The sequence below is a fragment of the Onychomys torridus genome, chromosome 9 (assembly GCF_903995425.1).
Source record: "Onychomys torridus chromosome 9, mOncTor1.1, whole genome shotgun sequence".
In the NCBI taxonomy this organism is placed as follows: domain Eukaryota; kingdom Metazoa; phylum Chordata; class Mammalia; order Rodentia; family Cricetidae; genus Onychomys; species Onychomys torridus.
In genome coordinates this window covers 16,020,666-16,039,896 of record NC_050451.1, presented here as the reverse complement: position 1 = coordinate 16,039,896, position 19,231 = coordinate 16,020,666, and the positions used below count along the sequence as shown (strand labels likewise).

General features: G+C 37.9%; 1 protein-coding gene across 1 annotated transcript in view; it reads left to right on the top strand.

Moving 5' to 3' along the window:
- Positions 1 to 19,231, top strand: part of Znf385d (zinc finger protein 385D) — a 924,801-nt gene that overhangs the window by 428,666 nt on the left and 476,904 nt on the right. The gene's annotated exons all lie outside the window — the stretch shown is intronic.

Below are 19,231 nucleotides of genomic sequence, written 5' to 3'. Positions count from 1 at the left end.
ACAAAACTCCAAATGAGTTTCAGAAATAACTAATAGTCATAAGTAATTTGGTGATCTTAAGAACAAAATGCCTTGTGAAAAATTATGAGTTTGAGAGCTACAGTATCTACATCTGAAACACAAAAACAGACATATCTATGATGCAGATACTCCACCTTCTGAGATAAGCCTAGAAGGCACTTGTTAATATGCAAACTTTTCATTATACATCATTGCTGTACTGTTAATAATGTTTCCGTGAATTCCTATGTCCAACCATGCTGTAAAGTGGTTGGAGAAGCTTCAAAGGAAAAACAATGTCACAAAAACAAAGTGGATTTTCATAGTATCATATACATACTTTTTGTAAAGACACTCAAAGCTCTATTATGTAGTTTCTATTTTGTGTATATTAATGCTTTCCTCACACTGATGGTTCAGCCATCAATAATAGTTCTTCCTTATAAGATGAACTTGTTCCTGATACACCTGAGACAGATCTAAATGAATCCAGAAAACATTTCATGAAATTGACCATCTGACTCAATTCCCAGATCTTCTGTTTACATAGCTCTCTAAACAAGTTACGTTAGAGTCCTCTGTGTCTTCCTTACTTAAAGAGGAAAAAACAGCAATCAGACAATAACTATAGTTGCTGTATTTGGAGCTAGCATGTCATCAATTAATTTGAAACCTGTAAAATTGGAGAATATAAGCTTAGAACAATGTAACTAGTAGACAGTGGACACTGGACACTCGGTGTTAGACACTGGCCTACAGGATCTTGAAATCTTTATTTTAATGCTTTTAAACTTAAAATACCAATGCATAAAATAAGGAGAAGGAACCAAGTCAATTAATCTTTCTGGACCTTTGGAAGTCCACTTCAAGAAGCCATGAACTGGGCTCTCCCTGCTTCCCTCCAGAATCGCTATGTGCAAATATACTGGAGTCTCAGCCCTGAGAATCTAGAAGCTTGGTAGAATTAATTTCTTAGGTTTATCCATTACAAGTCCCAGTTCCACCAGCATCTGACAGGGCAGCTCATACATCCCATTGGAGGCCCCTTAAGAACATCAACGTTATTAACCAAGTTCTGAAAATTGCTTAGACTCCAGAGCAGGCAAGAACTCTGGCACAGCCCAGCTGTGCTTTCCTCCAACCATTTCAGAGCCTTTCCAGAATCAATTATCACGAGGAGTCTATTGTGCATTGTATTTATATGGAAAGGTCAGGTGAAATTAATTAACTTTAAATAGCTTCCAAAGTCTGCATGTCACCACTGTCATCTTTGTGCTCTAACACACTCCTGTGTTGCACATGTCTCTAGAATCATAGCACAGAGAATGGGCCACATATTGAGGGCATTGCCCTTAAATTGATTTCCTTAGTGGATCGAAATCCCAGGCCACTGTGCTGTGGAGACTTCTTCAGGCTGCAGTAAATGTCTGAGAGTGTTGCTGGCAGGGACGGTGTTCAAATTCATAGAGTCAAAGCAGGGAAATGATTAACATGCTTTTTCCTTTTGGAAAAATGTGTAATCATCTTGCTTGGTGAGTGTGGGTGATGTGCCATGCCTCCTTGCAATCTACGTCACTTTGGGCAGGGGATAGACCCATCCCAGAGGATTTAGTGTCCTTCAGACAGCTCCTGCTACACATGCAACTGGATCGCAGATATTAAGCTGGGTTTTAATTTTGCTAACAGTCAGTTCTTAGTGCTTCTTTAGAAGTGGTGGAAGGAAAGGTTTCCCTGGTTATTGGGCAAAGGTATAATGTAAAGGATGATTCTTGCAAGATGGAAAGCAGCCAGAGGGAGGAAGCACATTTGTGCCACATTTCAAGTTCAGTAGTTTTCATCAGGAAGAAGCTGTGAAGAATGATATTTCCATATTAGACAGAATCTTCCTATCATTGTCTACCAGGAAAATGAAGATTCAGACCATTTCCAATAATATCAAGAAATACCTTAACTATGAACAAATGAATCTTGATCCCAGGCTATTGTCTAAGTCAGTGTTGAAAGGGATTTTATTCTCCTTATAGTGCATACAAGTGCACACTGCATACAAGACCTAGGACTCAGAAGGTAAATGTCAAGTAGTTGAATGGGTAAATGGATTAATAAGAAAGTCAGTTCTAAAGACTAATTCTTAATGTGTATGTTGTATTTTCTTCAAGAGAAGTGTTATACTAATTCGTATTAATCGGTACGAATTGCCTACCCAATAGATCTTTACATCCAATCACATCTTTAAAGTGTTCTCCTGACAGTACAGCAGGGGCTCTGACACTCTGCAGATGGACGGTTATGTTTGGTGATAGATACTTGTGTCCCTTCAGAAGTTTAGGTCTGCAAGCTCAGCAAAGTCTTTCTCTTAGGCTGTTTTCTACCAGCAAATAGCAGCCACTACCTTGTGTAACAGGATCTGAAAACTAAGGCTTTACTGAGATAAATGAAGTTTTTAAGTTAATAGGCGTGGTAGATAGAACCATTCTCTTTGAGGACCTCTCATTTAAAGACAATAAAAGTTAATGTTCTACCTCTAAGTATGTTTTGTTATTAATAAAATTAATAATGTGTTTTTATTTGCCCAGAATACCATTAGCAACATCAACAAATCTCCACTGAGAAAACATAAAAATTGAGTTCCAGTTTTGCACAGTGCTATGAATATGCTTATAAACAAGAGTGTGCTGCCTATGTGTCATGCAGTTTGGAGTGCACAACTATAAGCATGCTCCTGTAAGAATAAGGATTGTAGAGCTGGAAAGATGGTTCAGTGGTTAAGAGCTCTTGGTGCTCTAGCAGAGGATCCAAGTTCAGTTCCCAGCACCATGTTTGCACACACACAAATACACACATAAATAAAAATAAAATAAATCTTTGAAAATAAGCCTTAAAAGGCTATATTGTGAAAGGTGCTTTCACCAAACATGGTAAATAGTAACATATAAGTATCAATTAATATCTAGTCTTTATTATGTGCATGTATATTTATAAAATATTAGTGAGAGGCTATAATACTAATGTGTATGCAAATGTATTAACCACCATAATCTCAAAAGCATAGGTCACTATTAAAATACCTAGTATGTTTGTTATGTAAGAAAATATTGATTAATATTAAAATATCAATCAAAATTATGGAATTCAAAAAATATTTAGTTCAGATATCTATTTTATTTAAAATAAACCTCTTATAAAGATACATAGGACCAATACAATATGCAACTGTTTGTTCAATTGTTACACATTGCTAAACTCATTTGCACTGATTTGTTCAGCTATTTATTGTTTACTGTATTCTAGGCACTGTTGAAAACTATGGAAACTAAACAATGATAGCAACAGATAAAGGCTTCCAGAATCTCACGCTTTAATGGGCTAAGAATAGAATCAACACATGTTTACTCCAATGGTTGATATTGATTGTCAGCTTGAAAGAACCACTAGAATACAATCCTTCAGTCATGCCAGTGAGAGATTATCTATTGGTTGAGGGAGAAAATTCATGTTAACTATGGGCAGCACTATTTTATGGGACATTGTCTTGGACTGAATAAAATTGAGAAAGTGAGCTAAGTGACAATATCCATCACTTTCTGCTTCCTTACTGTGGATGGGTGCAATGAGACCAGCTGCCTCAAGTGACATGCCTGACAGCATGACCTCCTGCCATGGTGGACTGTGCCCCCAAACTGTCAGCCAAACTGAATGCTTTACCTGCGTTCCTTGGGATATTTTGTCATAGCAACAGGGAAAGTACTGAGACACATTTTCTATAGTGTCTCAAGTGGTAGTGAATATAGTGGTAAAAAGTTAAGCAAGGTCTAAATAGCACATGGCAGGGTGCTGAACAGTAAGGGCTTAATGACTAAAGATCTTCAACAAGGGAAATTTCTGTGCCAGTCATCTGTGCTACAGTAGCAAATGCCTAGGAAACAAGTGTAAGGGAACCAGGATTTGTTTTGGTTGACACTTTCAGTAGGTTCAATCTGTCACCCCCTTCCTCTGCGCTTCTTAACCTATAGGCAAGCAGAGCATCATGATAGTGGGTTCACATGGGCAGGGAGCTCCATCACCTCCTAGAAGGTAAGATGGAGAAGAAAACAGATTGAACATCTTGAGATGAAATTTAGTCCCCAATGAAATGCCTTCAGTTAGCTTGCCCACTAAACTGTCAAGAATGCCCTAATACAGCATCTAATTATGTTTAAGATTTAAAACACAAGCCTACTAGACACTACTCTACTGAGCCATACAAGTGACACTAGAGAAGATCACCAAAGGTGTGTTAGCATTGTAAATCTAGCAGGAAAGCTCACTATAAATGTGTTCTATGTACAAAGGATCTGACACAAGAGCATGTCCATTTGTTTACAGACTAGGGGCAGTCAGTTTTTACCAGAATAAAGCAAGAGAGTTATACTAAAAGATAAAGTCTTTCTTTGGGAATGGGCTTCCAGCAGAGTACCCAAAGCCCTGAAAGCTATAGCCATTCTGATTGAGTGTAAGTAGTTAGAATCTAGTTGACAAGTAGCATGCTTAATTTTATACTTTAAATAATATATCAGACTAGTCTTCAGAAAATGAGCAATGAGTGTAAGAGTGGATTCAGGGAGATTATGAGAAGGTCAAAGCTGTTACTTAGACAAGAATGAAAGTGGTGGAGAAGTGAGATTCATCTGACTCTGAATGTAGTAGTGATATGCTCAGAAACTCTGTGTGTGTGTGTGTGTGTGTGTGTGTGTGTGTGTGTGTGGTGTGTGTGTGTGGTGTGTGTGTGTGTGTGTGTGTGTGTGGTGTGTGTGTGTGTGTGTGTGGTGTGTGTGTGGTGTGTGTGTGTGTGTGTGTGTGTGTGTGTGGTGTGTGTGTGTGTGTGTGTGAGAGAGAGAGAGAGAGAGAGAGAGACTGAGACACAGACACAGACACAGACACAGAGACACAGACAGAGAGACAGACAAACAGAAAGACAAGGGCCTGAGGTTCTGGTCACATGAAAGCCTGCTAATAGTGATAGAATGTGTGAATAAAAAACGTGGGATTGGATAGATGGCTCAGATGTAAAGAATTCTTTTTTCCCTGCTAAAGGACAAGAGTTTGGTTTCCAAAATCTTTACCAGGTGTCTCATGACCACTTGTAACTCCACCTCTAGTGGATCTGATGCCCTTTTCTACCTATACAAGCAACATATACACATGTCAGACACACACACACACACACACACACACAATCTTTTAAAAATTGTACGTAAGGCTATTGATCTGATAATTGGGTATAGTAGATACAGGCATTATTATAAATATGATACCCATGTTCAAATTCTAAAATCAGAAATAAAATAAGATGATGATGATACTTCTTACCAAAATCACACTTACAGAGATGATATGTAGGAATTAGCAGCAATGGTGGCTGCTGCTTGATCAAAAAGATGCACTGAATAGAAGGAAATCTGTATCTTCAACAAAGTTTAATGTTAGCATGTCAAAACCAAAGCTAGATTATTTTCAACCTCAAGGCTAAAACTAAAATATGATCCAGCTATTCCACTTCCCAGTGTATATCAAAGAACCTGAAATCAGTGTAATGGAATCTATCTTCATTATGATCATTTCAGCATTGTTCACATTAACAAAATTGTAGAAGCAGTCTAAGTGTCCACATCAGATTGTTGAATTAGTACAGAAAGCAAGTACAAATGTCTGGGACTGGATGATACTGCACTAAGGGAAGTAAGTGACATAGAAATATAATACCGCCTGTTCACACTCACATGTGAAACATAGACAAGTGAACTTCATAGTAGGGAAATACAATAGTGATCAATAAAAATGGAAGGGAAAGAGAGGGACAGGAATCCAGGAGACAGAACACTGCATACTGAAAGACTTATAGAGGATAAATCCAGTGTAAGTTTCTATAACACGAGGTGACTGTAGTTCACAATAGTTATGTATTTAATAAGTTGAATAGATGGAGTTAGGGAGGGTTGGGGAAAAGGAAGATGCTGATTAAAAGTTAAAGCCTCTTACTTAGACTAGAGGAGTATATTTTAGTGCCATATCACATTGAAGGGAGACCATAGCTGATTATAAGATATTGACATTTTAAAATTGCTAACATACATTTTAACATGCTGGCCTCAAAAATGATAATTTGGTAAGGTGATGAATGTGTTAGCTAATGTGATGGACCCCATCTGCCATGTACGCATAAAACAAAACACTGTATTATATCCTATAAATATACACGACTATTTGTAAATTAGAAATAAGTTTAATATTTGATCTCTGACACCATGCATACTGGATGTGGTGTTACACTCCTGTCATCCCAGAACTTGGGAGGTAGCAACAGGAGGGTCATAAGTTCAAGTTCATTCTCACTAGTGAGTTCAAGGCCAGCTTATACTTCAGTTTTCAGGCTTACTTACCAGGCCAAGGTCACCTGATATGGCCACAAGGAATTAAATCAAGCTGGTTGGAGGGGTCATAGCTGAGGCTGTGACAATTTTATTGAGAGCAATCAGACATCTTATACTTTTATCAGAAACAGAGTATGATAGCAATTGTCAGAATCGATTCAGTTGTAGTTGCCAGGAAAAGTGAAGTTTGCAAGTCATATCGAGTACACAAGATTAATGTCTAAGACCAATTGTCCTGTTAAGCCTTCATGCTCCCTTGACTACTAAGGGAACATACAGAGAAACACAATGCAGTCTGAATGCTTCACTGCCTGAGAAAGTGCATAGATCTCTCAGGAACCTGAAGGCATAATGTGTCCCAGGAGCCATGGACTCTAACTTATAAAACCTCTGACACATGCCTCTCAAGGGAGCTAAGTCAGGCCATCGCCATGGTTCCCTGCAATACCCTGTCTAAAACAAAAATTTTATATTTCATAAAGAGAATGTTCTCATTAAGAATATGATCTTATTTGAAAGTCTGGATACATTCAATGATAGCTAGTGAAGAGAGACTCAGCCCAGGCTGGCCAGGATTTAGTGGTGATGTTATTCAGCAATAATGGAACTTTCCTGCTGGGAAAAAATAACTCCAGAACTGTTTATCTGTGGACTATAATCTGTGGCTATTATTTACCTGGTTTATATTTTGGGGAGGATTGTTCAAATTTTTTAAAAAAAGGAGAATGTTCTGTATATTCATAGAAGACTTCAGTTAATTCCACAACAAGATATAAAAATGCCTTAATGTTTTGGGATTTGATGCATTCCTGAGAATGTGTACTTGTATTACTTTTGGTTGTATTACTTCTGGATGTTTCTATCTTTATTTAACTTTAAGAGAAAGCTGCCTTACTGATAATTCCCAATTCTGTGTTGAAGAAATCAATCTATCACTAGCTATCTTACTGAATGTTATTAACAGTACTCAGCCAAAGGCTCCTCTCAATACAGCTTCAGCTTAAGTTTCTGTTCTATGGGGCAAATGTCATATCTGTATTTAAAATGTCATTGAATTACTGTAGGATATAAAATCTTTCATTTTTCTTATTATATAGTAGTAAAAGCTAACTACACTGTGTTGTGTTTTTCTTTCTTTCAGCTGATACTGCAGGTCTAGGATGTTCAAAATTTCTATGATCTTTAGAATATAAGAGAGCATAACTCTTACACACAGTGTCTAACTCAGAAAGGCAGAATATTCCTTCCTTGCTCCTGAAGCATACTAATTGAGTATCTAAAGTCAGCAATACAATGAAAACCAGCACAACCCCAATCAGATATTGTGTTCTGCTCAGGTAAAAATCAAAACAACAACAACAAAAAGCTCTTCCCTGTTTACCTGCTTGGGGCACAGAAATGGTTTTTATATTTTCTGTCTGTATGCTTTATTTGTGTAAAATAATATACTCTATCATACTATTGGAACTATGAAACATATTTTAGATTAGTGATATAACTTTAGAATATATATAATATATAAAAAATTAGTAAGGTTGGCAAGTGATTACTGAGAAAGGGTATAAAAGGAATTTTAAGGAAGAGAAAAATAGAAGAGGCAACAAATAAATAAGTATATTATTAACAGACCAAATAGATCTCTCTGAAAATATGTGGATGAAAAACTTGGGTGATGCTGTGAAGTTTCATGATCTGATCAATGTATCATTACTCTGCATTTCCTCCCTGTACCTGCATTCTGCACAAGTGAATGTAACATTGTGCAGACATCAAGCAGAAGGCTGGATAGTGACTTGCTGAGACATGGCTAGCTCATATCCAGTCTTGTCTTAATTACTCTTCCATTGCTGTGAAGAGATACCATGCCTAAGGCAAGTCTTATAAAGAAAGCATTGAATTGGAGGCTTGCTTATGTTTTTAGAGGGTTAATCTGAGGTCATCATTATATAAAGTAGACAGACATGGCACAGGAGCAGTAGCTGAAAGCTTTACATCCTGATCTGGAGGCAATAGTCTCTCTGTCTCTCTGTCTCTGTATGTCTGTCTGTCTCTTTCTCTCTCTTTCTCTCTCTTTCTCTCTCTCTCTCTCTCTCTCTCTCTCTCTCTCTCTCTCTCACACACACACACACACACACACACACACACACACGAGAGAGAGAGAGAGAGAGAGAGAGAGAGAGAGAGAGAGAGACCTCCTCCAGCAAGGCCACACCTCCTAATCCTTCCCAAGAGTTTCACTCCATAGTGACTCAGCATTCAAATATATAAGCCTATATGCACCATTCTCATTCAATCTACCACAAGTCAGTTACCCCAAAGCATTATACAGTTTGACCACATCATTTCTAAAAATAAAATATTTACCTTAATATTATACATTTCTGTTTTTCTTTTTTTGTTGTTTCGTTTTTGGGAAAATGTCTCAATATATAACCTAGTCTGCTTTTTTGACTTGACTCTTTCTGCCTTTGCCTCCTGAATGTTGAGACCCTGTGGTCCTGTACTACCATGCCTGGCTTAGTACTTTTCTGAGATAACACAATGAATAATAACTAGATCTAAATATTGTAACTGGAGAGTTTCTCTCTGGGTTCCACCATGCCCCCACAGTCCTGCAGCCCACTTATAAAATAATCACTTAGATGCTTATATTACTTATAAACTGTATGGCCATGGCAGGCTTCTTGCTAGCTGTTCTTATATCTTAAATTAACCCATTTCTATTAATCTATGGATATTCATGTGGCTCATGGATTACTAGTATCTTAACATCTGCTTCTCATGGCAGTGGCTTGCAGTGTCTCCTCCTCAGCCTTCCATTTCCCAGCATTCTCCTCTCTCTTTGTCCCACTTATACTTCCTGCCTGGCTACTAGCCAATCAGCACTTTATTTATTAACTAATTAGAGTATAACACATTCAGAGTGTTCAGAACACCCCACAGTACTTCCCCTTTTCTTTTTTTTCAAAAAGGAAAGTTTTAACTTTCACATAGTAAAATTACGTATAACAAAACAATTATCAAGCAAGAATTACAGTTACAATGTCTAGTCTATTTATAATATCTAGTCTATTTGTATTTGGCAAAATTAAAGAAAATATTCTATCTATCCTATATTTGTGAGTCTAAGGTTTTATATCTAAATTATCTTTTATCATAACTAAGGAAAATTACAACTATCTAGTCTTCAACTACATCAAAGACCTGAGCAGGATATAATATTACCAGAGAAATGGGAGAAGGATGTAAGCAACTTTTGGGAGTCTTATGAGAGTAAACAGTTACAGCTGGCGTCCTGGACAGTCATCCAAACTTCCTTTGTAAAGTTGGGACATCTGTCTTCAGCCCACAGGTCTAGAGTCTCTCAGTCACTTCTCTCTGTGTACAATATCTGGCAGTTTCTTCTTCGAAGCAGGAACCCGAAGGACCATTTTGCCAAGCAAAGTTCAGTGGTCACCTTTCTATGGGTCCTGCCTGTCCAATAGATCAAGCAGTTCAGGCAAGAACAGTTTCTTGCCCAAATGGCAATTTTTGTCAAGAAGATAAACTCCATATGGAGTGTCCTCAATGCCCATCCTCCTCTCTGAAGTAAATCAGGGCTGCCAGGAGCAGACATGTCTCACTGTCTAGAAAGTCTAAATTTTTAAAACATTTTAAATGCCATATTCTGTAGGTCTTTGAAATGTTTGAATATTACCCACCTAATTGAATTATATCTATGTATACCTAGAAAACTTAACATGGCTATAAGTTTGACTATCATAGAAGACTAAATATTAATCTGTATTTTTAAATTATCCATTACAATTTAAATGAGTTACATAAACACAATACCTCAAGCAAGAGTATAAATATATATATATATATATATATATATATATATATATATATATACAGTATAACAAAATTAAGTTCAAATTTGTATCAATAAACTAAAATCTATAGAAATGTAAAACCTTTATACTAGTTGCTCTTTAAAAGTAGGTTCATTAATCTACCCTTTTATTCTACCACATCTACACTATCCCCTTTTCTTCTTTAGAAAGAGATTGCTTTTATAATCACCCTATTTTAAATAAAAATATTGATTTTTCTCTGTCCCACATCAGAGGGCTCTTCTGATATGGAACACAAGAATCTCTCAACCTTTTTTTTTAAAGCAATATGCTTGAGTTTGGAGAAGGAGTGAGCCAATTCCATCTCCAAGCCAGCTTGGTATATTTGGGAATGTGGGCACAGTTTCTCATACTACTTCCTGCTGGGTGAGGGTGCTGTATTCTTATAGGGACAAAAAGAAAATTTTACGATTATTGAACAGTCTATAAGGGTGTATCATCTGAGTCAGTTGCCTGGAAAGTTTTCTGGATATTGGACCATCTGGGCCATCGTGTCATCAGAGACCTTTCAGGGGCTCTTGGCTGGTCAAACCTGATATATCTTAACCGGAGCAAATCCATAGCCTCTTGCTTTTTGTGGAAATAAAAGCAGAGACTCCTTTCCAATGCAACATATCTTTAGATCCAAATTTTAAAATCCAGATATCTTTAAAATATACATATTAGTTTAACTGAGCAGTCTTTACAATCAAATGTCTTTCTGCAGTTAAAAAAAAAAGCACAGGGACAAATAGCCAAACGAATGGAAGCACATGAATTATGAACCAAAGGCTGTGGAGCCCCCAGCTGGACCAGGCCCTCTGGATAAGTGAGACCATTGAATAGCTTGATGTGTTTGGGAGGCACCTAGGCTGTCGGACCGGGACCTGTCCTTAGTGCATGAGCTGGCTGTTTGGAACCTTGGGCTTACACAGGGACACTTTGCTCAGCCTGGAAGGAGGGGACAGGACCTACCTGTACTGAATCCACCAGGTTTAAATGAATCCCCAGGGGAGTCTTGATCTTGGAGGAGATGGGAATGGAGGGGAGGGGCTGGGGCGGGAGGGGGGGAGGACAGGAGAACCCATGGCTGATGTATAAAATTTAAAACACATAATAATAAAGAAAAAAATTTTTTTAAAAATCCCAAAGGCAGCACAATTCAGATTTTCTGTATGATATCCATCTTTTCGTGGCTTATTTTTTATATTATTTTTACTTTGTCTTTAAAGAGTTTATTTCTTAAGACTTTGTATTACTTTACTGTAACAGTCTTTATTCCCTTTTCTCTCTCTTCCAAGCCTAAGTTCATTTTTACACACATTGTAAACCATTTAAATCTTGTTCCATCTGAATCTGCCTTATTGTGAGTCTATTGCTTTAAACTGCAGCATTACTAGGGCTAAAATAGCAGTTTTGGCTGGTGGCTCCGCCCACCTCAGCTTTCCAGCATGGCGATTGGTATGTTTACAGCTAGCTCTGAGTCAGGCGCCATGTGTATCATCAACTATCTGAAGCAGTTCTGTCAAAGCAGCGTGTAGCCCAGAAACCTCTTTTTTTTTTTTTTTTTTTTTTTTCCCAGTAGCAAAATCTATATCCACCATGCACCATGTTGCATAGTTTGCAGAAACCTTTGTGTAACTTGGCAGGAATGTGCAGGCTTTTTATTGTAAGTAAGGTAATTTATCTGAAAATTAATTATGGCTTGCCTCCTTCTATACATACAACTTTTAGCCCTGTAGGTCTATTCCTGGAACCTGAGTCTTCAAACCTTAATTATATTTAGAGTATCTATCTGTAGCAGGAATCTTAAAAGGTCTTAATAATAAAAACAAATCTGGAGCCAGGTATTGGGGTAAAGCTGGAAGATCAGAGAAGCAGAACAAGCAACAGCTACCTCACCTTGTCAATTCCTCAGCTGATCCTGTTTCCTCAGACTGGAAGCTTCTGTGTCCTTATCCCAATGAATCTCAGGTGAACTGTTGCTCAAAAGCCTAAAAGATTAATCAGCTTAGTTCCTGGTCTTTATGCCTTATATACCTTTATGCCATCACTTCCTGGGATTAAAGGCCTGAGTCACTATGCCTGGTTGTTTCCAATGAGGCTTTAAACTCACAGCGATCCAGATGGATCTCTGCCCTCCAAGTGATAGGATTAAAGGTGTGTGTGCCACCATTTTCTGGCCTCTATGTCTATCTAGTGGCTGTTCTGTTCTCTGACCCCAGATAAGTTTATTAGCGTGCACAATATTTTGGGGAACACAATATCAATCTATCCTTCCTTTTAATTCCCTTGGTTCTGTGCAGAATAGTTTATAGGAAAAAATGAAATTAACATCTGAGGAGTCTTCTTAGTTATTTGTAGAGTATGTTTGTATTTTACCCACATAATTATGTCAAGGCTAATGCAACTAGAACCCTAATTTTCTTCTATGCTTGTCTTCTGCTACTAGACTGATATAATTCTGGGGAAAGGCAGATATTTGATTTTATGGACTCCATTTCTGCCGGAGACCAGCCTCAGCAGTTTCGGGAGTCTGAAGGATGGGATACCTGGAAGGCACAGTAACGAATCAGAGACAATGTTCGTGCAGCTGACAGGTCACTGGGGGCTTCTGCAGTTGCTAAGTTTCTTTTGCTTCCCTGGTTTCTCTTAGCTTCTCTTAGTTTCTCTAACTTCTTATACTTTAGCTTCTCTCACTTTAGCTTCTTAGTTTTAGCTTCTGCTTTTGCCTTGGTGACCTCAGTCTTTTATCATCATAAGTAAAGGGGGATCAGAAAGAAAATGTGAAATCACCCAATACAAAATGTTCTCATGATTCCAAAATTATTCTTAGAAAATCACCAATATATTCTTCATCATCTTTTACTAAACACAGGAACTATCCCAGACTTAACACCAAAGCAAGCATTATCTATTTTTATTATTAATGATTATACAATCTTTTGAGCACTTGACCCAGAGGCTAGCAACATGCAATTTTGCAAAAAAAGGTAAAAATAAGAACAGTGGTCAATGTACCAGACAGTCATTTCCTTCTCACACAGCCTGTTCCAACCTCAAGACCCCTGCAGCCCTCTGCAAACACCAAGCCCCATGACTGGTGGGCCACAATTACCTCAGACAAGGAATCTGTCCCTGCAAGTCAGCAACTTCTGTCCTTCTATATCTAACAATTCCAAGGAAGACCTAATCTAATTTACAGAGCTTCTGTGAAAGGGAGCTCACCTTTCTTGGCAGCCCTTTTCAATCTAGGAACCCAATAAAGCTTGTAGCAATCACTCCATCAATTGTCACATTATCTCCACACTCCTTCAGGAGGAATCAAAAGTATCTGAATTAAAGTTGCCATCTCCCTTTCATGGTGAAGGCCACTTTTTCCTCCTATTCTAGGTTCCCACACTTTCGGTTTGTCATCCCATCTATATGTTACTCCATCCACAGTCTTCAGCCAATACCCCTTAGGGTCTCAAGTTTTACACAATGTCCTTGGAATATCCTCAGAAACTGAATTATTCATCATGGCCAATTTAAGTCCAGTGTGTTGATACACATCATACTATGTGCTATAGTTGACCACACATTTGGTACAGTTTATCCAAGCTTAAAATGCTTCCACAGGCTGCAGGTTCTTTTCCATAAACTGCATAACTGCCTTAACCCCAGCCTGGGTGATCATCTCTGTATAATTTCCTGTGAAATTTACTTCACTCCTTTCCTGCATCACAGAAATCGCCATTGGTCTAAGAACACAGAACACGAAGATCAGATAGAAGAAAAAGACTAGCATTACAAGAAATATTTATATGGAGGAGGGCATGACATGTTCATGCCATAAAGCATGACCTGGGGACACGTAGGCATTTCTGCCTCGGCCCCCTAGAGGCATGCTAAGCAGAAGATCCAGAGGGGAACACATGGAGAGTTGCTGGTCCACAATCCTTGGTCTCCTTTTCTCTAATCTCTGCTGGCAGCACGTCAGCCATCTTATATGCCATCTCCGGCACATTTCTAGAGAAACTGAGCTCTAGCTTTTCTGTGCTCCTAATACTTAGCTTCTACCTCCCTTAGGCTACCTTGTATTACTATAATTTATGCACAAGCAGTCTCCCACTTCAGACTCTCACATTCCCTGGAAAGAATCGTGCTGTTTCCTCCTATTTTCCACTTAGTGACCAGCAGTGCACCGTGAAAATAATAGGCATTTAATTACTGCTATATGAATTAACAAAAATGTGACAGGTCAGTGTTTTATAGCTGTATTACACAATGATATACATATGTCCACATATGTTTGGTAGGCATTGGAACCCACAATTACATTACAAAATCCCAGGAGACAAACACATTAGCACAGTGGCTTACTAGTATTCAAACATTTGTCTCCAAATGAATGAGTGGGAGGAAAAATTGAGCAAGGCATTTCTTATTAAAAGTAATTCACATTAAACAGTTGCCTTGTCTGCTCCAAACAAAATGATAATTGAAAGTGGGAAAGAACGTGTTGAATGGACCCTTTCGTGGAGCATCATTTGCTTGTTGTCTTTCCTCTGTCAATTCTTCATCCATAAAATTATAAAATTTCAGGAGCAGGTGTCTTAAAACAGGCTTGCAAACTGGACCATTTACACTCAGTGCATGTGTTGTGCTTAGTACATGTATTGCTTCCACTGCAATAGCATTATTGCTTTAGAGCTGACATGGTCATAACCCCTAGCTCTGTCAAAAGATGCTGTGCACCATGCAAATCAAATGCAAAGGATTTCAAAGCATCCCTTCACACAGAGCAGGCACATAGAAAAGGGTCATATGCTTGACAACTACCATTCATATTGCAGCCATGTTCTTGATTAATTCAATTGGCTATTCAAAGTTATGTACTTCCCACTGGGCACCACTGCAACATACAGATACATAAAATTAAATTATAGTTAAAAATAACCTGAAGTTATGCTTGTGAGGTGCACCAACCACATTTTGAGTACTTCAGAATAAAATGTGGCAAGTGTATGGGACAGAGTATGACATATCTGTCATTATAAAATTTCTGTTGCTTAGCTCTTCCTTAAGGTGATGAAAATGACTGAAAGTATATTGATTTTCTTTTTCTTTTGTGCTAAATATATTGACTTTTGGCATTACATAATAACATTAGAAGTTGCTAAATTAAAATTAGATAATAAATTAGTAAATGATTTGTCATAGAGCTTATATTGCTGTAATAAAGTACTATTACCAAAAGCAACTTGGGGAGGAAAGGGTTTATTTCATCTTACAATTCAGTTCGCATTTCATCAGAGAGAAATAAGGACAGAAACTTAAGGTAGGAATCTAAGAGCAAGAAATACAGTAAGAACCATGGAAGAATGCTGCTTACTGGCTTCCCCAGTTTCTTTCTTCTATACCCCAGAATCACCTACCAAGGAATGTAATGCCCAAGGTGGTCTAAGCCCTTCCATATCAATCATCAATCAAGAAAATGTCCCACAAGCTTGCCTATAGTCTAATCTGATGGAGCATTTGAACAGTTGAAATACTCTCTTCTCAGAGAGTGTCAACTTGCAAAACAAAATAAAGCAAAGCAAAACATAATAAAACAAACAAAAAATAAACAAGTTATAATTTAAATATAAACATCCATGTGGAACAGTTATAAATGCTTTAAAAGTAAAACTGAAATGTAACTAGAGGAAATGCAGAAAAAGCACTGAGATAGAATCAGGATGAAATCTTGAGATAGACAAGGAAGGAGAGAGAGATAAATTGACTTATTGATCACCATGATCCTCATGGGGAGTGAAGAGGAGAGTTTGCATTGGGATACAGACTCCTAAAGTATTGATATAAACATATTATTGCCCCAGTTCATGATTGGCAACTGGGACCCCAATGATAAAAGTGTTGCCTACATTGCCATGACACCCCTTATCTAAACAAGATACACTGCAAAGAAAACACCCATATTTTCATTCAGTCTTTATGTTGTCAGTGTAGTACCACATGTGTATATGAATAAAATATCTGGGTCAGTTTCAGGTGCTAAGCAAAATTCTAGGGTGTTGAAATTAAGTGTAGAATTGAAAGCTCAAGTATTTCTACAAAGTGAGTTTCTTCAGTGATCGTCCAGTGTGGGAACACACCAGTGGGTTCAGGCCTCCCCTCCCAGTGTGGGAGTTCACCAGTGGGTTCAGGCCTCCCCTCCCAGTGTGGGAGTTCACCAGTGGGTTCAGGCCTCCCCTCACAGTGTGAGAATTCACCAGTGGTTTCAGGCCTCGCCTCCCAGTGTGGGAGTTCACCAGTGGGTTCAGGCCTCCCCTCACAGTGTGAGAATTCACCAGTGGGTTCAGGCCTCCCCTCCCAGTGTGGGAGTTTACCAGTGGCTTCAAATATTCACCTTCCTAGGGTGGAAGTTCATTAGATGGTTCAGCTTTCCTCTTCCACAACACATTCACAGAAAAGACTCATTTAATAAATTAATTTAGTGATGCTAAAGAATGCATATTAGCAGTAAGTTTCACCTTAATGAACTCATAAAATGGTTGGTGATTTATGTACTGCAGCCCACTATTTCCACTTAAAATTCTTTAAAAAGAATGCACTCTATAAGAAATGTAAATTACCTTGCTACGTTCTTTCACAAGGATATTTTTTCCATTCATGGATGGTGTAAAATTAATGTCCAGTGAGTGTGTCTGATAATTCACAAGCTAATCCCATTTACTTATGAGTCTATACAGCCAATTCCTGATATTTTTCAAAGACTTCAGAATTTCATAAGGTATATGATACATTGCAATAACTGGGATAGTTTAATATTACAAATAATTATGTGGAAAGAGCAATAACTATTTCATACCAAGTGAAAATAGACAAAGCATATAGTGGCTTCCTCTTTGAGGCCTTCCTCATAATGAAGCATGCCTTCCCTTACTTTCTCAAGCATTTTCTGCGAAAGGAAAACAGCAAAGAAGACAAAAGTATTGTTGTGATGTGTGGATTGCTTTTGCAGGCTTTTACAATCACACTAACCATTTTTGACTGTTTGGCAAGTAGCACTATAAACTCCGAAGGCTTCATTTCGCACACCACTTGTATTTACTTGACCTACATTTCTGAGTTATTGCACAATAAAAGATGATAGTTTATGGGGATGTTTTAGCTTGGGAAATTAAGCCTCATGGTACAAAGAAATAATGAATAAAGTTAAACAAGGTGACAGAAAAGAATACATAATGGCACAGATAGCTTTGTGGTTATCTTCAGGCATATCTACAGCTAAAAGACTGATTATGAATTATAATATATCAGGGTATAATATATGCCTATATAGAATTGTCATGATAAATCCCATCAATCTGTATCATTACCACATGTTAATAAAAACAGTAACAATTATAAAAACAACAACAACAACTATGTTTTACTTTAGAAAACAAAAGTACAATTTGAGGTTTCGCTGGCTTGTCCCTTATTGAACATTCATTTTCTTAGTTATTTCTCTATTGATGTGAACAGATAACATGAACAAGGCAGTTTACCTAAGGAAGAGTTTATCAGGGTTTATAGTTTCAGAGGGTATGTCCATGACTGTCGTGGTGGGGAACATGGCATCAGGCAGGCAAGCAGGCATGACCTTGGAGCAGTAGCTGAGAGTGTACATCCTTATCTACTAGTGTGAGTTAGAGAGAGCCAACTGGGAATTGTGTGGGCTTCTGAAACCCCAAAGCCTAGCCTCATTGACACACCTTCTAATCCTTCCTCAACACCAACTGGAGAACAACTATTAAAAAAAAAAAAGAGCCTATGGGGCCATTCTCATTCAAACTACCACACTCATAATGTGCCAAAGTTTCTGATAAGCACTTAACAAATATTAGTGTGTTTAATTCTTGAAGGTATGCCTTTTATCCTTCAAAATAGGAAAGCTGAGGCCAACAATGCTTGTCCTAGTTTCTTTTCTGTTGCTATGATAAAACACTTTGACCCAAAGCAACTTAGGGGAGGAATTTGTTTATTTACCTTACACTTCAACATCATAGTCCATCCATCATTGAGGAAAGTCATGGCAGGAACTCAAGCCATAACTTAAAGCAGAAATCATGGAAGAATGTGACTTGCCAGGTTGTTCACTCATGCTTAATCTCAGACAGATTTCTTATCCAGACCAGGCTTGCCTAGGGACAGTACTACCCACAGTGGGCTGTACCTTCCTTCTTCTACCCACCATGAACTGTACCTTCCTACATCCATTAACAATCAAAAAAATTCTCCCAATAGAAATGCCCACAGGGCAATGCAATGTGGGCAGTCCCTCAGTGAACACTCCCTTCTCAGGTGATTCAAAGCTGGAACAAATAGACAGTTAAAACCTATTGGGGCAAATAGCTAAGTAACTTTCTACTCACAGAGACACAAGTAAAGGAGCAAGAATTAAAGAGAGGTAAGGAAAATAGAAGTAAATGATCAAGGATTAAAGAGAGGTAAAGCAAATAGGCTCAACCCACAGAATATAGAAAGTGCTCAGAGAACCTATAACTTCCCAAGGATGATATTCAGTACATTCTATTTTTACCATAAATGGTGTTGATAGGAAAACAAAATGCCTACCTAAGTAAATCAATCATACCTCTTGAACCTCCTAAGGCCCATAAATCATAATATCTTTTCTTTGAAATATCTAAGCTTGGGGGTGCTGGAGAGATGGCTTTGAGGTTAAGAGCATGCCATGTCCTCTACAGAGAACCTGAGTTCAATTCCCAGAACTCATGTTAAATAGCTAATAACTCCCTGTTGCAGGATATGTGATCATACTATGAACCCCAAGATTGTGTTATTCACTAGAAAAATCTGTTTCTAGCTATAGTGTGGCTCAGCCCTAGAATATACATTTGATCTAGGAGCTTTATGCTTAAATGTTGTAAACAGGGTTTAAAAAAAAGTCAACTA